Source organism: Myiozetetes cayanensis, unplaced genomic scaffold (assembly GCF_022539395.1).
Source record: "Myiozetetes cayanensis isolate MyiCay16 unplaced genomic scaffold, myiCay2020 scf5-8, whole genome shotgun sequence".
Classification (NCBI taxonomy): Eukaryota; Metazoa; Chordata; class Aves; order Passeriformes; family Tyrannidae; genus Myiozetetes; species Myiozetetes cayanensis.
The window spans coordinates 85,739,030-85,764,007 of NW_026087742.1; the positions used below are offsets into that span (position 1 = coordinate 85,739,030).

The 24,978-nt window shown below is 39.9% G+C and overlaps 1 protein-coding gene across 23 annotated transcripts in view; it reads right to left on the reverse strand.

The window, feature by feature from the left end:
• The window catches only part of INPP4A (inositol polyphosphate-4-phosphatase type I A), a 122,865-nt gene that overhangs the window by 67,167 nt on the left and 30,720 nt on the right, over positions 1 to 24,978 (reverse strand). For 4 of the 23 annotated variants that reach the window (XM_050332241.1, XM_050332240.1, XM_050332228.1 and 1 more), the window contains exons 1-2: positions 20,565 to 20,761; positions 6,543 to 6,603 (exon numbers count right to left, since the gene is read on the reverse strand). The exons of 1 other annotated variant lie outside the window; for it this stretch is intronic. The gene's annotated coding sequence lies outside the window, so the exon portion shown is untranslated. Of the gene's footprint in view, positions 1 to 457; positions 517 to 6,542; positions 6,604 to 20,564; positions 20,765 to 24,978 lie in introns of those variants that run through there. 18 more of the 23 variants (XM_050332253.1, XM_050332247.1, XM_050332246.1 and 15 more) reach the window with 11 other exon arrangements.

Sequence of the window (24,978 nt, forward strand, 5' to 3'; positions counted from 1 at the left end):
CCTGTAGCTTTTTCTGGAACCACCTAGAATGATTTGGGCTGGAAGGGACCTTAAAGACCATCTCATTCCAACCCCCCACCCATGGGCAGGGAACACCTTCCACTTGTTGCTCAGTCCCCAACCTGGCCCTGAACACTTTTAGGGATGGGGCTTCCACAACTTCTCTGGGCTACCTGTTCCAGTGTCTCATCATCCTCACAGTAAAACATTTCTCATATCTAATTTCAATCTACCCTCTTTAGGATTTCTCTGCCACTTTTACATACTGAGGTGAAGTTTCTCAGGTATCTTAAGAAGTGTTGCACACTTATTCCAGATCAGGTCTCACCCCAGATGCTCCCAGCTGAGATGTCTCCCTCAACCAGAGATACCTCTCTTGACACTTGCCTAGACCCTATCCATTATTTTCATGATGGTGCCAAATTGACAGACTAGAGACAAACTTGAACCCACTTACCCTCACACAGGCCTTTCTCCTTCAATGTCTTCCATAGCTGAACTCCCTATTCATAGAGAAGTTGTTGCATTACTTCCCAAGCTGAGGAAGCACCATTCAATTTCAGGAATCCAGCACTGATGCCAGACTCAGGCACCCTGGCTCTTTTAACAGCCAAGACAGAAAGCAGGAGCTGGGTGCCTAATTAAAAATCTGCCTCTTTTCCAGCGATTACATAAGAGCTTAGACTGCTAATTTTGACACCAAGGTTAAACTCAGAAAGTGAATTCATGACAATGTGTGGCCTGACACTCTGCTGGGTTGAATTCCATCCCTTTAGTATTACCTAATGGTACGACTAATTGTATCGTCATCCATCTAAAACGGCGCACTGGAAAGTAATGTCCTCCTCCCATCAGCAAGTTTCAGTAACCTCCTTGGAATACAGTATGACATGATGATATCAACTCCAGAAGAGAAACCCCCCAAACAAAAAAGCCTCAATAAACCTAAAGAAGTCAACTCCCAAAGAATAATTCATTGCATGCATCTGCCTCTTGCTGTCTCTCCTGTGCCAGTTCTTTGTGTGTATTTACAGTTCTTACATCAACCTAATTTTCTTCCACCTTGAACAGTAATTTTGATGCAGCACTATGTTAAATGGCTCAGTAGAATCCAGAGAGACCAGATCCAGCACATTTCTTTTTCTAGAAAACCTACTTTCTTATTAAAAAAAGATACTAGGTCAGTCTGACATGACCTATCTTAGCAAAATAGATCATGTTTCATCCTCCCTCCACTCAACTCCCATGTTTTTAATTATTCATTCCTACAAAAAATATTCTAAGAGTATTAAGGTCAAATTAATAAGAAAGCCTGAAGTTCCGTAGATCACATTTTCCACATATCCAACATTCAACAGTATTGAGTAATAAAAATCTTCTAAAAAATCTTAGTAATGGATATATATTTTAATTACACATAAAAGTACCTTTAAGAAATTTCCAACTTGGGAACTCCCAATAAAGCAATTTAAAAGGTCACTCTGACAGCCAGAAAGTCTGATTGATTTTAAAATATGAGAGATGCAAAAACTGGATACTTCTTCCCAGAAAACAAAAAGCTATGTGAAATGATGAGTAAAACACCCAAGACTTCCTGAAAGCTCCTAAGACCTCAAAACCACAAGATACAGATCAAGCCCTTGTATAACTTGATACGGGTTACACTCAATGGTCTTGGAGGTCTTTTCCAGTCTTTATGATCCTATGGGAAATCCCAGTGCAAATCTGAGATGCTTCTGGGATTCTGTTACACAAGTCTCTAAGAGTTGCACAGTACTTTAAGTTGCCATCATTCGATACAATTTCTTATATTCATAAACTATTAAATATGCTAATTTAGACTTTCCTATTAATTGGGTCACTTAAGCATGTTACATCTGGAAAAGCTTTTGTGAAAAGGCATGACCTCCTTGATAAAATTTAAAGGCTTTTAAAAATAATAAATACATTACTCATTTCAAGAAAACTGTTCAACAGGATATAAGAACATTATTTTCTTTTTCTCCCCCTTTCTTGTTATTTTAGCACTTTCATATCTCTACCAGTTTGACATACACATGTTAAAAAAAACCTTAAAAGCATGCAAAACATTGCCTTAGTCTGCAATTTTAAGCTCTTTTTCTGACCCAAATTTGCACTGCTATCCCTTGAGCTGAAAGTAATCATATTGTTAAAAGGTGATATTTGTAGATGTTGCCTCCTTCAGACAAATCCAGACCTGAATTTTAAGACATGCTCATTGATTCATTCTTCAAACAGCAAAAGTGTGAGTTGTGAATCCTGGTGCTTTAGAAGTAGGTTTGTAGCTGTCTGCTACAGTGTTCAAAAGCAAGCCAATGTTCAAAACAGGCAAGCAGTTAAGATTTCTTCTGAATATCATCTTCTACTTGGGTTATGCCTAAATTAACACTTATGGGACACCAACAGGAAAAGTGGAAATGGAAGGACAGGCACCGACCTCTCTGCTGGCCAGTGACAGGACCCGAGCGAATGGCATGAAGCTGTGTCAAGGAAGGTTTAGACTGGATATTAAGAAAAGGTTCCTCACCCAGAGGGTGGTTGGGTGCTGGAACAGGCTCCCCAGGGAAGTGGTCACAGCACCAAGCCCGACAGAGTTCAAGATAGATGTGGACAACATAGTCTGGGACACACAGTGTGATTCCGGTGGTTGTTCTGTGCAGGGCCAGGAGCTGGACTTGATGGTCCTTGTGGGTCCCTTCCTACCCAGGATGTTTTATAATTCAATAAATTCTGGTTCAGCAAGGCAACTCAGCTTAAGGGCAGCACACCAGCATTTGTGTAACTATAAGCTTCAGTTCTACAGAAGCAAGCAAGAAAGTTAAGATTTTTCCTGGTGTAGACTTTGAGACTGACCTGACTTTTTGGGAGACCTTGGATCACTGACAATTGCACCTGACTTCAACAAGGGCTGTGCTCAGTGTCTACAAAGGACTTTTATTGAGATGTCTGACTTCAGATTAAACATATGTATTTGAAAATTTTCCCTGCCCTCCACAAACTTATGAAAAATCATGCACTAAAGCTAAAAATAACTGGGAGCCTTTTCTGCTATTTATTCTGCAGAGACTAGCATGATAGCAATGCCTCAGTTTGAAGCATACTACTCTGCAGATTTTTGTCTTTTATTACAGTGCTTCAAGCTATTGCAGTCCAACCAGCCTTGGAGACCATACGAACAGTTTGCAAGTGTTTGTACTGCACAGTCCAGACCTTTTGATGCGTGGAAGTCTGTACTTGAGGACCTAACACGGTCACTTTATATCTTACCTTCCTAGCTATATGAAAAACACCAATGGAAGTGGGAAAGTTTCCAAGAATGAAAGTTGCATGGTAGGCAGCCGATTTTGAAGGTTGGTTTAGATGGTTCAGATTAAGTGCTAATCCTCTCAGTATGTTTTAGCGAAACAATTATTACTGAAATCCTCATTATGATTCTGTGGTAGTTCATCTATGTATCTCCCAAGGATAACGCTGAGATTATTAACAATTAGGTGCTGGTCATTTTGTAATTTAAAGACTGTCACAGCTTTATAATTAAAATGCAAACACAGGAGTAAAATTTTATGTTGTTGAATTGTATGCAGCTTGGACAGGATACAGTTCAACACACTTTAAAGGGCTTGACGTAAAAGTAGCATTCAGTTCCAGAAAACCCTTAATTTGTTTTTGTGCTTGCACAGAATATAGGTTAAATATTTGAAAAAAGAGACAAACCACTTTAAACATTTGAAATTCTGCCTCCACCTTCTCACTGACTCTGTGCCCTCCATAGCTGTTCTAATCAGCTATGTATCTATCAACATGTCCTCTTACCCTTCTCTCTTCTCTGTCCCTCTCCCTGCATTCAGGCTCTATTCAATCTCATTATGCCTTCATTTAACATATTATTCACACAGAGTCCTTCATCTCTGTCTTCACTGCTAAAGGCACAGTTAACTCTGTAGACCAGAATCACCACTCTGAAAACCCCGTAACAGAACAAAGAACATTATAGAAAGGCCAAGTGCCACACCTTATGCAATAATAACCCATGTAGTTACTGCAATTATACACACCAACCCAGCATGGTGCATGAACCCATCTAGCACTAAAAAGAGGATGATGAACACTGTGGTCTAAAAAACAGGATCACTGCACATTTAACACAGCTGCACATTAACACATGGCCTGCTCTGTATTTATACTTCATAAACTGGTAAGAATGAAGGAGTAAGAGAGGAAGGAACAAACTAGCAAATGCTGGGTTTTGTCAAAAAAACCCCAAACAAACGGGAAAAGCAGATAGCAAACTTGCAATAAAACAACCAACAGCAATTATAAAGCAGTTTGCTATGCTTTTATTAACAATCACCTCTCTTCAGTCAGTCACCTGTTCAGTTTGTCCATTCATCACCAATAGCAGTATGCACTTTAGCAGGGCATATTTTCTAGAGATGTCACCCAGAGAACTGACTGAAGAGAAAGCCTTGACTGTTATTTAGAAAGGGTCCCATAACCTGTTTTATAGACACATAAATGAGCCTCAATCAAAAAATTACGTGAAGCTTTACATATGAAACACTGAGTTTGACTCTAAATGAAGAAGGCACTAAATCTAAATCAGTGGAAAGAAAATATGCACCAAAATACCAAGCAATCAAGTAAACAGAAGTGGGTGGCATTCTCTTTTCTTTCTCTCCTACTTTTCTCTCCAGACCTACTCTAACACAAAGCTTCAAACAAGCAGTGTGATCTGATAAAATATGGAGTGGGCTGCACAGCCAGGGCCATATTTGAGAAACACATAATTAGGATGGTATGCTGTTCCTGCAGGGAGCCCCAAATGCTGGTTTTTTCCTCTACTGTTATGGATTTCTTTGAAAGTGTGGAGACAGAACCCACAGGGGAGAAGTCATAACTGTCTTGGGGCAGAATGACAATTCTTTTTTAATTTTTCAGCAAGAAGCAACACTGAATTGGATGGAGATGCAGCATTGCCTCGGGCATATTTTTTCCGATGTAGACAATGAATAATAGAAGAAAGATGATATGAACGACTAGTATTACTGCAATTCATTTTCAGTCACAATAAAGCTAGCTACAGGGTCTGGCAAAGCTAACTTGCTGCTGGCAACTTCATCCCTGCCTTCTTGGGATGAAGAAAGATCTGTAAGTGCATGCTTGATTGTCAAGTTGTTCTTCTCTGAACAGTTCAAGATGGTGAAAGGAAAAAATTACACATAAGCTCCTAGAGCATCCTGTTGTGCACTCTATTCCATTATGCCCCAATTAAATAACAGAGTCCACGGTATCAGCCATTTGCTTTAATTTCAGATGTAGGCAGAATCATGGCAGCACACCTCGCTAGATTTCTCAGTACTTGATTCTCAGTCTGATACAAGAAAAGCATGGCTGCAGGAGAAAGTGCATTTGCTGACTCTCTGTGCTTGATCCTACAAATGAATCTGATCTCCCTTAGCAGGAGCTGGGGAACAACATCTCTGAGAAGTCTCTGCTATTCACCACTGACTCTACTCCACTATTCATTCTTTGCTGAACTCTGTAAAAGGGCACTGAGGGCACTACATCAGAGACTAGGGCACTGAGGATTCACCCTCAAGTCCTGCACTTGAGGCAGCAAAACCTTCTGCCTCTACCAGAAGACTCATTTTGTTAGAGTCTGCTTCATGCTGCCTTGCAGTTCAGACCATATCCCACACATCACCAGCATGTGTGCCCCAACTTCTTCTACCCTCTGAAACACCAGAAGCAGCTGGCCAGTTCAACACACAGATGCTCCACACACAGGAAGCAAGAAGAGTCCTGTGACAGAACTTTGCTTGGAAACAAGTGGGTGAGAGTCTTCTCACTTCTGCTAACAGAACCACACTAGGACACAGATTTCCCTCTCGGGGCCTAGTAATGCAACCATCAGCCTCTGCACCCTGCCACACCACAGTACATAAAGTTGCTCTTTCACGGTGGAGAAGTAAATACTTGACAAATGTTTGTGAAGTGCCCAACACGGTTCAGTTCCCACCCTGAAGGATACTGCCCTATGCTACAGCAATATGCAATGACAACAACGGCAGAGCTTACTTCTTCCATCTCTGCTGCCCCAGGATGTTTAAGGAGGAAAATTAAAGAACAACCGGTTTGTTCTTATGGTAGAAAGAGGTGACAAATATTGGCCTTTCAGCAGAGGCTCTACTTTAAACCTCTCAGACCTCCAGAAACACATCACTTGTTCAAATACAAACATATCATACTATCACAAGCTATTGACCTACCTGAGCTTCTGTGGACAACACACCCAAATAAGAACAGAAAACGTCTGGCTATTATAATGAATTACTTACTGTACAAGACATAGGGCAAAAGCATGCCACTGATACCAGAACATAGGATCTTTTCAGCATGTCATTACTTCTGAGGCTGAAGTTCCTTTAGATTTGTCTGCCTCTAATTTATGATGAATCTCTGAACCCTTGCATTCAGTGTCAACAGATGATCACACATTACAATCACTAAAATTATATTACCTTACTCCACCTTTCACAGATGAAAATCAGCATGTGTATCCAGTTCTTATTTCAATAAAGTCTGAAAGACACAAAAAGGACAAATTGTTTCTGACTGAATAGATCCAAATAAATAGGCCAGTAGTATAGGAAATTCTGGGGAGGGGCAAAGTAATAAAACACACTAAAAACTTGTAAAAATGCAGACTGTTAACATTTTATAACATAGTTTCATTTGAAATAGAATTTGAACTGTGCAATAGTTCTGAGGAAAGAGAATGTAAGAAAAAAGTTGAAAGTGAAATTTCTGTTCTGCCTAAAACAGCTGTCACTACCCTAACATTTCACCCATGGACTGTTCTCAGCCCCCACGGTGACCTTAAGACATGATCATTATTTTGGAAGGGTACTGCTCCAAATATTCAGTTTTACACTTTCTAAAATGATGCAAGTGCTGTGCTGCAACCCAACAGAACAGTGCTTTACAGGGGTAACTCAGGAGCAGAGGGCACAAGGGCAGCTGGGGTGTTGGAAAGTGCACAACCTGCTGGGATGGAGAGTGAGGTGAGGTACACAGACAAAACTAGCACAGTGCTGCCCACACAGGGAACAACCCATGGGATGAATTATCTCTACCCACCTGGTCACTACAAAAGCAAATCCAGAAGTCAAGTAACACGCAGTATAAAAAAAGGTGGCCAATCAGGATGAGAAGCAAACTGGAGAGCTAAATATGGATGAATCTGAAGAATAATTGGCTGGGCTACAGGACAGTCCAAGACAGCAACCAGTTGAATACACTAGCTCACCTTCTCAGGATTTTAACTTGAAGGCAAAAAAGAGACAGGCTTCCTCTAATGCAATCCTATTAAAGTTACTATCTCCTGCTAGAGCCCAGACATCTGAGCCATACCTCAGATACATCACTTTTTAGATCTTCTTTTTTTTTCTAATGCCATGAAACTGGAAGCAGTAGCAACTTTGTTTCATGCTTCCAAAATTATTACAGAAAGAAAACAATTATTTATAAGTAATTACTCAACTGCAAACCCATGACAACAACTGACGCACCACACAAATTGGTCACTCAGTTTCACACCTCCACCTCTCTATTTACACTCAGAATTACAGAATAAAAACATTAACTCTGTATGGGGGAGGTAGCAAACAACTCCATGGATCAAATTTTTTATCTTAAGGCCAAAACACAAACTTTTCAGCTAGTATGCTCTCCAGGACAAGAATAAGTATGATTTTCAACCTGAAATATCTGCCATTGTGATTCAACAGAGCATGTTAGAAATCTGACTGTGGTACCACAAAACTGTGATAAGGCAACAGGTTCCTATGTAGAGAGGATGTTTCTCTAGTAAAATGTGTAGATGAGGCAAACATATAAATATAGACAGTAAGATTAAGAAAGCTAAAGCTTTAATTCACAGAAAAATACACTGATAGTCATGAGCAAAACACTCCTTAAAACATTAAATTCAGTGAAAATTTATACATGAAGCAGTGTTCAGATTTATGATGCAGTAATTAAAACGCAATTCATCAGTTTACAGTGCTGTGTGTAAATAACACCAGTTACACTGCTGTGTAAGGAACTGGAAAACCAATACTGGAGAAGAACCAGGACCGAAGCACAAGAAAGAAGTTAAAACGTACTAAGACAAAACAGCACACTACAGACTAAAAAGAACTTCCTCTACCATTTGGGAGTTCATCATTTGAGAAAAAACAAGAAGAAAGAAGACTTCCGTGCCACACAAGGCAGTCGCAAAAGGGGCAGATGCTGCATTAGGGTGTACCAGCCAATGTGCTCTTCTCACTACAAAAAGCAGCAATGAGACTAAGTCAGGAACACTGGCTACAATAAGCTAAACACTGTCCATCTCACACCATCACATGTGTAGGGAAAGGCTTATGAGGACAACGAAGAGGTAGCTTCTCCAAAAACTTGGTAAGCTCAGCAAAGTGGAAGCTGAGTTACAATTTGCTCTTCAGAGATACATGACAAGGGCTAAACACCAGAGAACTGAAAAAAGCACCAAGATAAATAGGGTGTTAACAAAATAATTAAATAATACTTAAATAATAATTAAATTCCTAACTGGAATAATAGCAACCAAGAAAGCTAGTTTAGCCAAGTAAAAACTTATTTTCCATATAATAGGAGCTTTATGACACTGTTAAAACTAGACTCAACAACTCAAGAAACTCCATCCAGCCCCATCCTTCCTTGCACTCATTAGCAAACCATCTAAAATTTCTTACAAAATTATACCTCTTCATAGAAGTGGGCTATAAAGCAGCTCAAGTTTTGATCTCTTTTCATTGTCCAAAGTGAAGGTAGAACAAACTTGAGGTTCATTTATAGGACTGTCAGTTCAGATGAGAAGTTACAAAGCATTTTACTTATCCTGGCTTTTGAAGAGTCCCTCAATGAGGACAGAGGCATCTGACATTATATGGAGCTCTTTCCAGGGTTAAATATGATATGCAAATTATTGGCAAAAAAGTCATATGCTATTTTAAATCATTATTATTTTGGTAAATTCAGTGCAGGCACACAAAGTTCCAATTTGGTATCCTTTATAACTTCGACTGTATTTATTCAGTATAGTTATTTTTTTATTTTTCCATTCTAAAAGCAGGGCATGTACTGTGAAAGCTCCTAGACACCATGAAAGCTACTCACAAGGCAAGCTATTGCCAACCCCAGTCACAAGATCAAGGACCTGCTACATTATAATCCTGTAATATACTGTACAACCATTCACCTTCAGGACATCTAACATAAATACTTAAATCTGGTCAGTTATTATTCATTTCATTTAAAATTAAGAAATTAACATGGCAGAAATGATAAAGGAATCTAAAAACTCTATTTACAACACTATGACAAAAAATGACAAGTTCTATGGCCACAGGCAATTCCCTTTCAACTCTGTAGCTCAGTTCACATATCTGTAAAACAGGCACAGTGTGACCTAGTAACTACATCGAGTTTCTCTGCTGCCAAATTATATTCATACCTTGCTCACTACCTTCAGGAAATCATACCCATTTTGCAGAACATTTGCACTGAGATTAGTGATGTCTTTTAAAAGTAGCCCATCAGTAAGATTCTTAAAAAAATACTGTAACTTCTGCAGAGCAGGTAAAACCTACCTACTGATTATCTCTGTGAGTTCTACCCTCCTGCAGATGCTCTCCTGCTCTGCACCCCATTCTAAAAGCAACTTTGGTTCTTCAACTACATTTCTGTACGTTTTAATGGCACTCCAATTCTGGTGCCTGATCGAGAGTCATCAAACTGCTAGTTTTAGTCATAACAACTAAACTGAAGACCAGTAGTACCTGTCCAGGTAGTAGATCCCCAGAGACTCCAACGGCACTTGCATATGAACAATTCTAACTGAACATCAACTCAAGGCCCCCTTTCCCACCCTATATGGTAGAGTTTTTACATTACATTGTCCTGGAACAGCAGTAAAACCATAGCAGAGTTTGGTAATGCACTGCTGCAGACCACACCAAAGCACCATTTTCTTGACATGTCCTGCCTTTGGCCTTTTGCATTAAGAGATGATGACAGGGAAAAAAAGACTCTATTAAAGACTGCAGCATGGTTTTGCTTAATTAAAACCATACAGAAATTATTATGCAATCAACTGGTGATGGCAGTTCAAACCTTAAGTGCTTACTGCTGGATTTTAAAAGCCACTCAGATCCTTTGCTGTAAGGAAATGATATCTAGTGAGATTTTTTTTTCCTCCCCAATCGCCTGTACTTGCAACAAGGGTTTCCACACAAATTAAGGAGAACACCCGTTCCCTATCAAATCTACCACACCATTATTCCAAAATACTGCAGAAAGTGAAGCATATAACATTATTTTCTGTGGAGAAGTATCAAAGTGTTATAAAAAACAAACGTAAAAATAACAGGGCGTATGCATGCTCCCATTGGAAATCCCTCACTTTCTCCTCCACCCTCCCTTCTTCCCTCTTTCTGACTCACTGGACAGCAGCTAAATCATTCCAAGAAGTAAGGAATGACTAATCCTTTTCAATTGCAATTAAATGTGGTGACAACATCTCTGAAGGGTACCTGCAACCCATGACACCAGGTTTGATTTTGTCTATTAGTTAAACACAGAAAAACAAAGCTACTTTGAACAGAGCCTAGCTTTGATAGCTTTTATCCAAGTACACTCCAACAGATGTGCTAAGCTAACCTAAGCTATTGTCTCCCATTGCTTGTCCTCACTTTTCCCCTCCTCCTGTCTGTCAGCAAAATTGCATATGTTGGCATGTTGGTATGACCTCAGCTTCTTTAAAAAAAAAAAAAAAAAAGAGACAGAACTGAGATGGGGAAGGACTGTTCAGATTTGAGGAGCAAGAACCTCTGCAGTAGACAAGCAGCTGAGGATGAACCACACGACTGTAGAGCTGCAAACTAATGCTCAATCAAAGCAAGTGGTCAGGCCCAACATAAATCAGAACACATTTCCCGTAAACGTATTTTAAAGGCTCATGTTTTCAATAATCAGCCTACAAACCCAGGCAGCACGTTCTTTTTCTAGGTCAAAATAGCTATGACCCCTGCTACAAGTCACAAGCAGACAGAAAGCAGAATATAAGGTGTGTCGTTCTGTGCTCTGTCTGATCTTCTCCTTTGCCTTGTGGCAAATAAAATACAGCATTCTTTGAAGTCTTTTACAAACTACATACGATTAGTGTTTACAGAGCCATTGTACTGTCTACTCTTTTACATAGGCCTGAATCATGGGTCATTTACCGCCATCACTTGAGTCTCTTAGAACACTTCCATCAGCGCTGCCTCCATACAATCCTAAACATCCACTGGACTGACTATGTGACCAACACATCTGTCCTTGAACAGGCAGCAGTCACGAGCATTGAGGCCATGCTGCTGAGAACACAGCTGCGCTGGGCAGGGCACGTCTCCAGGATGCAGGACTACCACCTCCCTAAGATCGTGCTCTATGGGGAACTTGCCACTGGCTACCGCAAGAGAGGAGCCCCGAAGAGGAGATACAAGGACTGCCTGAAACAATCCCTCATCCTTGGCCATATTGATCACCACCACTGGTCTACCCTGGCCTCTGATCGGGAGGCCTGGAGACACACCATCTTTAACGCTGCTGCTGCTTTTGAGAACACACGTAGAATCATCCTTGAGGAGAAAAGACAACGCAGAAAAAAACGTGTCTTGCCGATACCGCGTAAGGAGACTTTCCACTGTGCCTTTTGCAACCAGACTTGTCTATCTCGCATTGGCCTTTTTAGCCATCAGCACGCTTTTAGCAAGCGTGGGTAGAGTCCTTCTCAAATCTTCATTTGCTAAGCCTAGCCATGATGACGATTTCTTGATGTTTTTCCTCACTCCCCATTTTGAAATAACAGTCTCGGATTTTAAAGAATATAAACTCACTTTATTCTGAGCAAATTATCATTATGATCAATTTGGCAACTCTTTTGGCAGTACTAACTTACACAAGATGCTATCACCATTACATCCAAATATGCCTTATACAAAAAGAGGAAACTTGCCTTGTCTTGATCTGACTTCCCCAGAATTATTTCAGATTTGTTTGCATTATGTATGCAACCTGTACTTAAACAACATTAAAGTTTTATCTATTTTCAGCTCCAGGTTGTGAAGAAAGACAACACACATCTGCAACTATCACTGATTGCTTTTAACATTCCTAATGCTGGGATGTGTTCCTCAACGAGTCACAACTTCTTATTGGACAGAAACACAGGTACAATTTACCTTGCTCTGCACCTGATTTTCATGGAAAGAAAACCACAGTACACAGCAATTATCTCCCCAGGTTGAACAAATATAGAGTCAGAACCCACAGCATGCCTCAACATTAGGTCCGTTTCTCACCACTGCCACGTACACACCTCCACAAGTCAGTCTAGATAAAGAGTGCAGTCCTACAAAATGGGAAGACAGGAGAAGAAGATTAAAAGAGACAGTCTCAAGGTCAAACTGGCTTGAACAAGTGTATCCTGTATTTCATATTCTATTTTACATACCAAAGAGAAGCTGTGGTTTGATATTACAAGCAGTATCCAATCCAATCACCTATTACCTTCTTATGCAGAAAAGATAAGGTTATAACCCCAAGACCATGGTCCACCAACTTGAACAGTTTTGAATAGTGTTTACAGTAAACTAATGATGTCCAGTATCTAAAATTCTCACTCCCTTCTTTCATTCATCAGTGTCACAGTAAGACATGTCTTACTTAGCTACCAAATCGCCTCATGCCCGTCTTTAATTTTTTTTATTGTGGGAGGCAATGTTTTCAGGCCAGATAATATTCCATTGTAAAATTAAGCATCCAAGTAGAAATGGCTGAAAATCACCTTCATGCAGTGTAACCAAATGATAATTTTCTGAGGGTGTTCAGTTTTACACAAATTGCCGAGATGTCATTGCCATTAGCAAGGGTTTTCTTTACTGCACTAACCTTGTAATGCAGACATATTTTATGAAAAGCAACTTGAAAGCTGATGTAAATGGCAACATTGGGCACTCCAGCCATGAATGGTGCAGCACAGTACAAGGAAATCTAGGTAGCATTACTAATTTTTGCATATAAATAGTCACAAATCTACTGTGAAGACATTGTTTTCTTGAGTCTCAGAAATATGAATCACAAAGGAATGGTGGGGGGGGGGAAGTGCAAGTTGTAAGGAAGTTGGGAAAGGTGTCATACTTTCAAAAAATAAATGCTGCAAACGATTACATTTGCCATCAGCTACCAAAGCCCTCCCAAACACCTATTTAACACATCCCTTCTAAGAAGCCTTTTAGATGTCTGCAAATATTGCTAGTGACAATACAGCACTGTGCCAGGAAGAAACGGCTCTTTCCATTTATCCTGGATGTCTTGCTCATGATAGTAAGGGGTATCAAAATCTTCACACAAATTAAGTCAAATTCTTGAGACGTTCTTGTCTCCTCATCACAAATATAACACCATCTAAGCAGGACTTCACTGGTAAGTGTTCTGGTCTCCATTTGTCTTTTAAGACACCAATATTTAAAGACACCATCTTTTTTTTAAAGAGACAATTCTTTCACGTGTCAGATTTTTTTTGGCCCTCAATAAAATCTTACCAGTGGGCCCGTGTTACGTGTTTTGATTTTCCATTAAATTAAAGGCTGAGATGTTTACATATCTGAAATATAAATCCCACAATGAGCACAGAAAAGAACATGTAGTTCTTCTTGAGCTATTAGGAAATACTTGCACCTCACAAAAAAGACAAAGCATTTACAAGGAAGTAAAAACTGAGACACCAGGGGTATCGAAGCCAAGGCCCTCCCTTCCTCAGTTCACACACACAGATGCTGGCAGTCTCCCCTCACTTCCAAGCACAAAAGCAGCTGTTTCCTTCATGCTCTCCCTGTGCAAATGGAAGTTTATCCTTCCATGTGCCCAACCATGTCCCCCCTCTCACTGCTCTCTGTACCTTGAAGGTGCTCATTCCTTTCCATATCCCCATGCACTGAAATGACATGGTGTCTTCAAAAGGCAGTAATTACTCATGAGCATTCAATCGCAAAAGATGCCAGTAAAAAGCAGGCAACAAAATAGGATGCAATTGCACCATATAGCAATAAATGTGACAAATTAATGTTGTGCCATGGGAGACAATTCTGACTGTATTTCACTCTGATCCCTCCAGCCATGGCTTTGTGGAGCTCATCAAAATAAGCCTATTGAGGCTCCTCCTGCAATGGTAGTGGTGGTTTCACTCCAGAGACCACAGGTTTCACTCCAGAGACCACCATCGAAGCATGGATTAAATGCTGTCAAACACAACTCCCTTCAATTCAACTCCCACTTCTTACTCAAATTTATAACATTGCCTACATCCTTAAGTGGATATTTCCAGTCAACACGTATTTTAGTAAAAGTGCTGTAGATAAATTGATTGTAAAAATTGTTGGTGAACATTCAGTAAAGATGGCAAAGCCCAGTGGGGTTTCTCACTGGAGCCTCTATAAGACACCACATCACTTCAAGACAAACTTACAACTAAAACTTTATTTAATTTGCTACTGCTCAGTAACAAGCAATACCTAGTGTTGGGAAAAAGCAAATTACATGATGTATAAATTCTTAGGCTAATTTATAAATTCTAAAAATAACCAATCTGCAAACATAAGCCCTCTCAAGTTATTTTCTGATATAAGACAACAAGCAATTTCTCTGAAATTCATATATTTGAGATCAAACTTGTCCTGGTTCCCTTCTATTCCCGAGCTGAACTGCAGAATTCATAGGAGAGCAGCCAAGAGAATCCCATCTAATTCTCCATTAGTCTTTCTTTACGAAGTCCATTTCTGGTCTAGTTTGCAAGTCTGCCTCACTGCACATGTACCAGCAAAAGAGTAGCCACTTTTCCATGCAACTTTTCTGCGTAAAATCACTATCCTGTAGAAGGATCAATGTTTTTCATACCATGTTTTCATCAGAATCTACAAAGCAATGGGATAATGGTATGAAATCTTTCTTATGTAGGCAAAACCACAAAGGCCACATTCTTCCTATTACTCACTACCTCCTGTTTACCAAAATTGAAAGTCATCCGCTTATCTAAGGAACAGAGAATAATTTGATGAACTTTTCCCAGACACCCACATTCGCGGGGTTTATGACAGGAAGACCTCACTCTAGCCAGCTTAGCTGCATGCATTTTTATGTCATGTATTTACAGTCACATTATTTAGTGACAGAAATATTCATGACACAATCCTTTTCATACAAATCCTCCATGCTGTCGTACAGAGCTCAAAAGACCTCTTCTTGAAAGCTTTCCTGAAACAACAGACGACACTGCCAGCATAGGATTATTTATTTCACGACCTTCTATGTGCATGAAATGGATCAACATTTTACCATGCTGGTCCATATGTCCTTAGGAGAAACCCTCCCAGCTGCTTGACAGAAATAACATCGGTGCCAGGGAAAAAATAAATCTTCTGCTTTGAAGTCAGACTATTAGCGTCTATTTCTGAAATGAGACAGAAGAAATCTTTTACAGCAGTTTCTATTTTATGAATCTAGGACTTATAATACATTCACCCAGCACACACAGGAAACTTGATGAAATTATTGGCTTTTTAGTACAATCCCTAACCTTGCAGTGCTGTCTTCTTCTTTTTTTTTTTTTTTTTTCATTTTTAAAGCAGATTTGCTGCCCAAATAACCTGCAGAAATAAACATGCTCTGTTATTCACTTCTGCCTGTAGCTGCTTTGCCATCTGGCACTAGCAACTATTTATCTAAGAAGTAAATTTGAATTAAGGATCATGAACCTGCTTCTTTTAAACTGTGTTTCACCTGAGCACAGAAGGTCAAATTACAGTTATGTGAGATATCAAACCTACCAATTCACTGCCATGTATTTAATTCAATACAGTAGAATCAGAGGTAGTCTGCTGCTTTAAAAGGCAAAGCAACAAACTGAAATGAAAACTGAGCTAATCCCAGGTATTTGGGTCCCTATAAAATACCAGGAGAATTTTGCACAGAAATAACATATCATCATAACCCTGTCTATAATCTCATTTAACCAGAGCAAAATGAACTATTCTAATCCTTACACTGGCTCTGACTCCAGAGCAGGGCAGGGAGACCACAGTCATGAAGGACTAGTCAAGCGGAAGCTCAGACCCTGAAGGCAAATGAAAGGACCATCATTGCTATATTCAGAGTATAGGCTGTACCCTTCACTCTTTATTTAAACTAGCACATGCTTAATACACAGAGGTCTCAGCAGACAAAAATTGAGACTGTGACTTTTTCTGTGTGGTACAAAAGCTCATGCAATGCAATGAGGTGAGAGCCCCTCTAACAGTTTGGGCCTTCCAGGGCAAACAGAACGTGTTCACCGCTTCTCTGCATCCCCCCGCTTGAACTGCTCCAGGATAAAGAGCTTTTCAGGACACATTAGAAACAAGGATTTAACAGTTCTTTCCCCCTCGTCTTTAAAACCAGCTAACAAATCTAACCTAAACAAGATTCCTGTTCTTCATAGAACAGGAAGAGGGACCAAAGGGATGCCCTCTAGACACATACACATTCATAAGATCCCAAAAATAACTGAGGTAACAATTGTCATCTCTAAAAATTATTCAAATAAAAAAGAGTTCTCCAACAAACAAGATGGTTCAGAATTGCAAACAGTGCTATTCATACTGCTCATGTGCAAGGATTTTATTCCAGTATTACTTCAGTTTACATGGGCTTATTTCTAACATGCAAAAAAAGAAACAAAAACTCGAAAAAAGAATCAACTCATACAAACTTCTTCCCTCCCTCCACTTCAAATTCCAATTTGAAAACAGAAATGCTGTTCTGTTCTATTCTGTAACAAGGATGTACTACACAAACACTAATATACTGCTGTTTTTCCATATACTGCAGTGTCCTTTTTTATCTGTGTAAAACAGAGCATTTAACACAGCAGTGGTACCGTTTGGGTTGATCATTAGGCTAAACTGTAATACAATTAAAAAAATCAACCACATTAAAGATGACTCACAAAAGTTCATTTCAATTACAAGATTGGATTTCCCCTAAGTTCTACACCAGCCATTTAGCAAGGCTAGTTATAAATCATTGCTGAAGTTGCTTTTGTGTAAAAGAAGAGAGTAAGTGTTTTTTCCCCTCATTAGAGGTTTCAGAGCTTCAAGAATTTTGTAGAAATGCTTTATTTATTTTCCGAATGCCCCTCATTTCTCCACTTTCTACCCACAGCAACAGCTGTGTTTCCTGCAGAGTCATTTCCGCCTGTTACGGCAAGGAGAGGTAGAACAACATGCCCAAGGACGATGCCACTGTCCGTTTTGAAACTTCTGTTCAAGGACTGAGAAAGCAGAACATATAAGAGATCAGAGTTAATCCAGCAGCATTGCTTCCCAAGTGCCAGGAAGGCTGACAAAGGGGCTCAGAATAACAAAGTTAGGGCATGGTCACAAAATAAGCCACAGAAAAAAAAGCACCAGGTTTTACAAAGGAAAAAAACAAAGGACAGCTGAACACCCCACTTTGTTGTTTGTGACACAAGCAGCACAAAGGCAAAAGGGAAGAGCTAAATTACATGAGCTTTGCATCATTTAAGGCTTGCCTACGTGGAAAAACTACCAAGGGGAGAGAATTATTAAACAGGTTACATCAGAGCACCTTAAGTGAGAATCAAAAAGGGAGCCTAAATTTCGGCAGGAAGTTCCAAAAACCTTTAGCGAGGGCAGAGATAACAAAACATGGCTCTGTAGAGCCATGCAGAGATGAGAAAAACAGCCATGGTATCCCACAGGAAAGGAACAGAAGTGGAGAACAGTAAGCTGGGATCTTCTGCTTGGCTTCCCAGAAAAGAAAGGCCAAGGAGATCATCAACTCTCACAGTTCAAGTCCTGTCAAAAGTACCCATGAAATAATCCCCAGAGCTGCTGGCACTTGTTACCTTTGCAGCCTGATGCAAAGCCACCCTAAGGTAACAAAAACTAACTTTCAGAGTGCCTAGAGGGCAGGCTTTGACAAGACCTGTTATACTTGCTATAAAGTCCCAGCACAGAAGGATCAAATATATCTGGTTTCTTTGCACTTAAGGTAGATATGATCACTTCCTTGCACAAATCTCTCCTACCTTGGATATTTATGTTTTCAGTTGTAACTTGTTAATATATCCCAAGGACGGTATATAATTATTGAGATAGTAACTCAACAATCACTACTAAAATTGCCTTAGCTCTTCCCAGAAGCTCTCCAACTTGTCTAGCTATCTTGCAAGACTGGACTTTTTGTTCTTTTTTTTTTGGCTGGTGTTCTTCTTTCATCTGACATTCTTTTCCACTTAATGGCATTCCAGAGGCAGACAGAGGGACATAGCAGGCAGCATGAGAACAACATGAATCAGAGGGAGTTCTCTGTGGCAGGCAGCTCTTGCACAAAGAGTTAATGGACAAGTAGGAGGGAGAGGATGTCTTCAGGGTTGTGTTGACTCAGGGGCTGTCATCCTGCTTTTTGGATGTTAAGCATGTTCTTCAAATGTCTTTTTAAAACATGAACTGTTAATTATTTAACTGCACCCACAATGCATTAATAAAGAAATTACATAAACTTAAATGAATATAATTGAGTTTTATTAAAATAAATGATTTCTTCTCTTTTGACATAATACAGGACTCGTATTGTAAATTCATATATGCTTAAAGGCAATCATGAAGGCAAACACAATTCCAACAGAATCTTAGAAAACAATAATTCAGATACAAATCAGTGGAAAAATTAAGACTGCAAAGACTGTTTTATTTCTACTTGTTTAGATTTGGTAGGGGAAGGAAAGACTGTCATGTGCCAGAAGTTTGTTAGTGAACAATCCCAAAATCAACCCTAATGTTGTGAAAACTAGCTTGCATTTATAATTCCGTAACATGAGAAATATTTTATATCAGAAACATAAATAATTAAAACTAGTCACCAAAATGTTGCTCTGGGGGATGAGTGCCCCCGAGTGCCATTGTTTGAAAAGCTTCTCTCACACTATAGTTTTCCAAGTTGGATGTCACAAGAAGTATAAAGATACCACAAATACACTAACAAACCTTACTTTACATTTTATTAAGAAACGTAATGTATTTTAAAAGAGAAAGTAACACCAAATCTAGTTAATCATAGCAATGAAAACACCTTGTGTCAGCAAATGCTATAAATTAGCAAACAGAAGAATCTAAAGCATGCTGTCATTTTTAAATGCCCTTACTGCAGCACCATTTTTTTTTGAGATGAGAAGTCAGTGGTCATTTTTATGTAAATTCTATAAGGAAATGAGTGATAGTTTCAAGTACCTGAAAGCAAGCTAGCAAATGAGTGGGTTTTGAAAATACCCTCATTTTCTCATTCTGAAAATAACACACAAGAGAACAGGCTCCCTTGTTACTAAAAGCAGCTGCCAAGCTCACTGTAACATGCACTTTGAAAGGACACTGCCTTCCAAATCCAAAATAAATGGGGGGGGGGGGGGGCAGCGGGGAGGGACTAAAAAAAGGAAAGAAAAAAGAAATTAAGATAAATCCACTATTGCAGTTCAAAAACAGAATCCCTAACTTATAAAATCTGTTGTGGAGAATATAGCAAAGGCTCAAGACTCAGTGAACTCTACATGAGGATAATAAGCAACACCAGTCAAAACTACATTCAAATTACAGCATCAGAGTGAATAAAATAGCAGTAAGGCCACTAAAAAAACAAATGTTATACCCACTCTGCATATGTCAACACGAACTAGAAAACTAGAATATGTCCCACTTTTTGCATATAACTAATTATAAGAACAGGACATATATGTGTGTGTGTGTGTATATATAGATAGATATATGGGCTTTTAGTGGTACAAGATGAAAACTACCTCAATATCTGGAAGCATCATTTACAGTATTCGAAGAAACTGTTTACATCCAGGCACTGCATGGATCACATGCACAGTCTCAGCCTGACTGCTGAAGGCAAAACAACACTGTGATTCTAAAGGTAAACAATTCTTTGGCTACTTGTAATGCCACTTATTTTTATTCTAGTGACACAGAAATTCAGAAGTCAGCAAATGCAGCTTTAAGCAAGAACTAGAGAACTGCAGCGCTCTCCAAAGAACAGAGAGCTGCTTAAAAACTACTTGTTTCCCTTGCCCTACCATCTAGCAGCACTGTTTCTTCAAGAGAGGTCTTCTGTCCGTAACATGGCTGCCATGCCTTACATAACATCAATGAATGAGAATATAGTTATTTTGTTTCCCAGGACTCACGCTGCCTATTAGCCATATGATTCTCCATATGGCACAGCAAACAGTCGAGACAAAGCTTTGCAGCAACGCAGCTCCGACGATCAGCATCCTCTGAGAATAACAGCAGCAGAAATTCAGACTTCACAGGCTCCAAATTCCCTTCTATGTATTTTTCTAGTAAATAAACAGGAATTCTTACCTTATGAAAACAACAGTAATAATAATGGTGCTCAGCAGAGCCTCCTGCCTTTCATCTGCGCTCGTAAAAAAAAATCTTGGTGCAACTGTCTGCTGCAGCAGGTAATCAATAATATAACCTGCTTCTTCTGTTGCCAGAGCTGCTCCATCTGAACGCTAGCTAACGTGAACACTGTCAGTGTGAGTCATACCAGTGACTCAGAGCAGATGCAGAGCTGCAGGAGGAGTTTAAGTTTCAAGGCTCCCTCTCGCTCTCTTGCTCCTGCTTTCTGTCGCACAGGCACTCGCTGTCTGCCTGTGTATCCGTGTGTGCCTACAGACTGCCCCAGCTTATTCTTTCACAGCAAGTTCGATTTCATCCTCTACATAACCGGAGGCGGGGGGAGGTTTGGTTTGGACTTTGTGGGGGTTTTTTCCCCCCAGAATAGCAATTCTGTTTCTTTCTTCAGCACTAATATATTTATCATGAATGCAAAAGCTTGCTCTGCAAACCAAGTCAATCCTGTGGTATGTGAGGTGATGTGCTATTACAAGATACTTGTGTGCTCACACCTCACATCAAGACTAAAAGAAGAACTAAAAAACCCCAGGAAAGATTCTAAAACAAAATTATTGAGTTTGGGCAATATCCATGTATTGTGACAACTTTATAGCAAAGTGTCTCTGATTTCATCAAGTACTCTGGAGAGGGCAAATTTAGTCTCAAATGCAGTGAGATGAAAGAACTGTAGGAAGAACTCTGTAGGAAGGGGTGCACGTGAGCAGAAATCCTGTGTGCCTGACACCAATTTAGAAGGGAGAAGAGCCTAGAGGAAAAGAGAATAGCTACAACAAGTTTAGGGTTGAGTTCCAGCAGCCTCCCCCCACAGCTATGCATGTCACTAGGCACTGATCACCTAGTCAAAGAAGCATTCTGATTACCTATTTCACAGGCCTGCCAGACTCCCCACCACAAAAACCTGAGAGCAGGCATCACGAAGCCAAAGTTAGGCACTGAACGATGGACAGTGTTGATATGCTATGCTGTACTGATCACATGTATTTCTGAAAGGCACAGCAGCTGCAGTGTTGAACAGATCTAGACTTCCACAGAGGTAGATGAAGCCCTCTACTACTACTAACATGGAAAAAAATTATGGTGGGATGAATCAAGCAAGTATTGTCAAAAGAAGCTGCTGGCCCAAGGAACGATGCCATTAAAATCCAAAGACCTGATTAACAGTCATTCATATAAACATCCCAGACAGTTTGGGAAAAACAGCACTTGGTTTATGTCAAAGCATTTACAGCAGAACATCTTTCCTCATACTTAGCAAATATCCAGTTGGCTATCACCCAGATAAACAGATTTGTGTTGAGAATTCTCATGCAAAGGCTAATATCAAAGCATGACTTTCATGGTCCTGTGGGGTTTCTTTCATTTTAAAGAACTTCTTTTGCAAAGCCCAATCACATGAAAAGTATGCCAGCTCAATACAAGTACGTGCACAGCACTCTTTAGTACTGAATCTGGTTGGTAAAACCACTGAACAAACTTCATACTATTGATGGCGAATGTTTACTCCATGTATCTCAAAGCAGCCAAGAACACTGCCTTGGCAGGGATCAAGAGATGAGAAGGAATCAAGCTGAGCAAAACAATTCTTGAAGCATGCTCGTGGAGATAATATAAACAAGGGGAATAAAGAATAGCTAGTATCTGTGAAGGTACACTGAATTAAACTCTTTCCCCTAAAAACACTAGCATTCTATCGCTTGGAAAATCTTCTGTTGAATCCCATCCTTTTCCCCAATTCACTAATAACACTGAGTCTTTGCTCCTGTCAAGCTTTCAAGGCTTTATTTTTGTGTTTTAAATGCTTGAATAGGCAGTAGAATGCTAAAAACCACAGCATGTCAGATAAAGAAACCCCAAACACACACAAAAAAAACCCGAGCAGTAACAAAAAAACAAACCAAGACCCCTGAGAATTTAAACAGGAAAACTAACAGCAAGGCCTTGGTCCAAAAGGCCTCTGTTACACAGCCAGAGAAGACAAAACTGAAGACAAAATTGGATCATACTTCAAATGTCTGGGGATTTGGAGGATGGGGTTTTTTTTCCTTTTAGGTGTGTGTAGCTGTGGGGTTTATCTGGTTTAATATGTATGGCATGCAGTTGTATATCTACATTCAATTTTGTGCTGCTGTCCATTTAAGAGCACAGATGTGCATGACAGCTGACTCAAAGAAAAGAGCTGTTAAAGGCCTCAAAGTGATAAAACACACCAAAAGTGAACACACGCTGGGTAAAATGCACACACTTGCCTTACCTGCAAATGACCCCATCTACAAATCAGAAGTGATTTAGCTGCTGTAGGCAGCAGTTTCCCGTTGCCTACTTGATCACTCTTCTTCGCTGGACCTTCTGCAGTTGAAATGGTTTGGACCATGGGTTAAAAAGTGGGAAAATCTGAAGCTTCTTACCCCAACATAGGTAAATGTGCACAGATGTGGGATGAAATCTTGAACAGAAATTTAGTACAGCTTTCTAAACTAACTACTGCTGCAAGAGGTTCTGCTTTAAGAGGCAGTGTAGACTATTATACACTCCTTAAGGACTACAGATAGTTTTTCCCTTTTCTCTTTTAGGAAATAGGAAAGGCTTTTCTATACTACCTATTCAAAATGGTACTAGACTCAAGAACCTTGTTCCTCCTCATCACCTTCCTGTCTCTAGGAATTTGTTTGGAAATTTTTTAGAAGTCATCATTAATCCAGCAATGGTGGAAATGGTTTCCCACAGCCTATTCCAGACTGTCAGATTTCTTATTAAACTAGTTTCTCGTGAGAGCTCATCGTCCAGATTGTCATTATTGAGAACACCAACCTCTACTCTCATTCTTGAGCCACCCTCTTCTTAGCTTATAATGTCCTGGGGAGGGAAGGGAATGGAAAAATACAAAAAGCATTCATTTCCTTCAACGGTAGAGGTGGCTCCCAATGCAGAAAGTAAGAGAAGCAGACTGAGGACCACTGCCAGTATCCTCCTTCTGCCCTCACCATCCTAGCCTTCCAGTCATCTTTCCAACAGCTACATTCTCTGCTGCATCCTAATGTTTTGTAGCCTTCTTTTCCTGAGCCCTGTGGAAAGCTGGGATTTCAGATACTAATTTTTGAGGAGCACTGACACACATTTTCAAAACAAAAAACAGAGCTAATTTCCTGAACAGACTCACATTCTCTTTACTGTTGAAAGGAAGCAGCCATGTATGGAGGTGAGCACTATGCACACATGAGAACAGAAGACACCCACTCCAGAAGGAGTATGTAGTTTAAAATACATATAGACAAAAAGTTGAGAAGATAAATATTTCTTGCATTATCTTACAAACACAGCTAACTGACTTGACACATGTCCACACCAAAGCTAAATTCAGAAACTAGATTTCAGTGCCTTGCTCACCTAACAATCAGACTTCCCTTTTGGTGCATCTCAGTAGTAGGTTCCTTTCTTCCAGCTAATTACCTTTCGTGGGTATTTTGATATGCTATGACAACAGCACTGTTTGCTTCTCAGGAAAATTAAGACTCCTACTGGGAAAAGCATCAGAACAAGAATCTTTATCCTGCATAGACAGTGAACAGAGGAAGCCACACATGAAAGCAGAGCTTTAATGATTAGGTATGGGAGGAGGGAAGAGAATGCACTTACTCCTCAGAGTTATCTGAAGGTTTCTGAAGATAAATAGCAAGACACACTGCAGCAGTTTAACTTTTACCATCACTACATCATCCATCAAAGTCTTGGTAGCATCCTGCACCCCTGTAAAAAGCAGTTAGCAAAGCAACCTTTAAGAGGCTATGGGAAACCATTTCCATCACACAAGTACATGTGTTCACTGAGACAACCTCCTCAAGTTATTGCTATAGCTATGACCCACGTAAAATATATTTTCTATTTCTAACAACCTAAAGCTACATAGCCAGCACTGGGAAGAGACCATGAAGTGAGAATCTTCCTGTAACACACTGCATGCAGATCTCGGAGGGAAGTAGTTCCTGCACATCCAGTGAAAATGCAAAAGACAAATGCCCAGTTCCTCTTTATGGTCTGTTCTCAGCAGATGAAACAACAGACACTGAGAGACTAAGATCAAAGAAATCAGCCCAAACGAGACAAGGACAATGTGTATCTCATAGCAACAAAGATGTACTGACCATATGAGACTATTTTACAGACACTGCTGTGGCTCCTGCATTTGACATTTGCTGCATGTGAAAGCTTGTTTGGGTAAGAAGGACTCCCCAGATTGCACTTGATGTCAGCATAGTGTCAGCTGATCTTTTGGCAGCCAGCCTGCTCACATCTATCCACTTCTGCTCTCTTTTTAATACTAACATCTGCCCATGTTTTGCATTGACAGAAAAGGTCA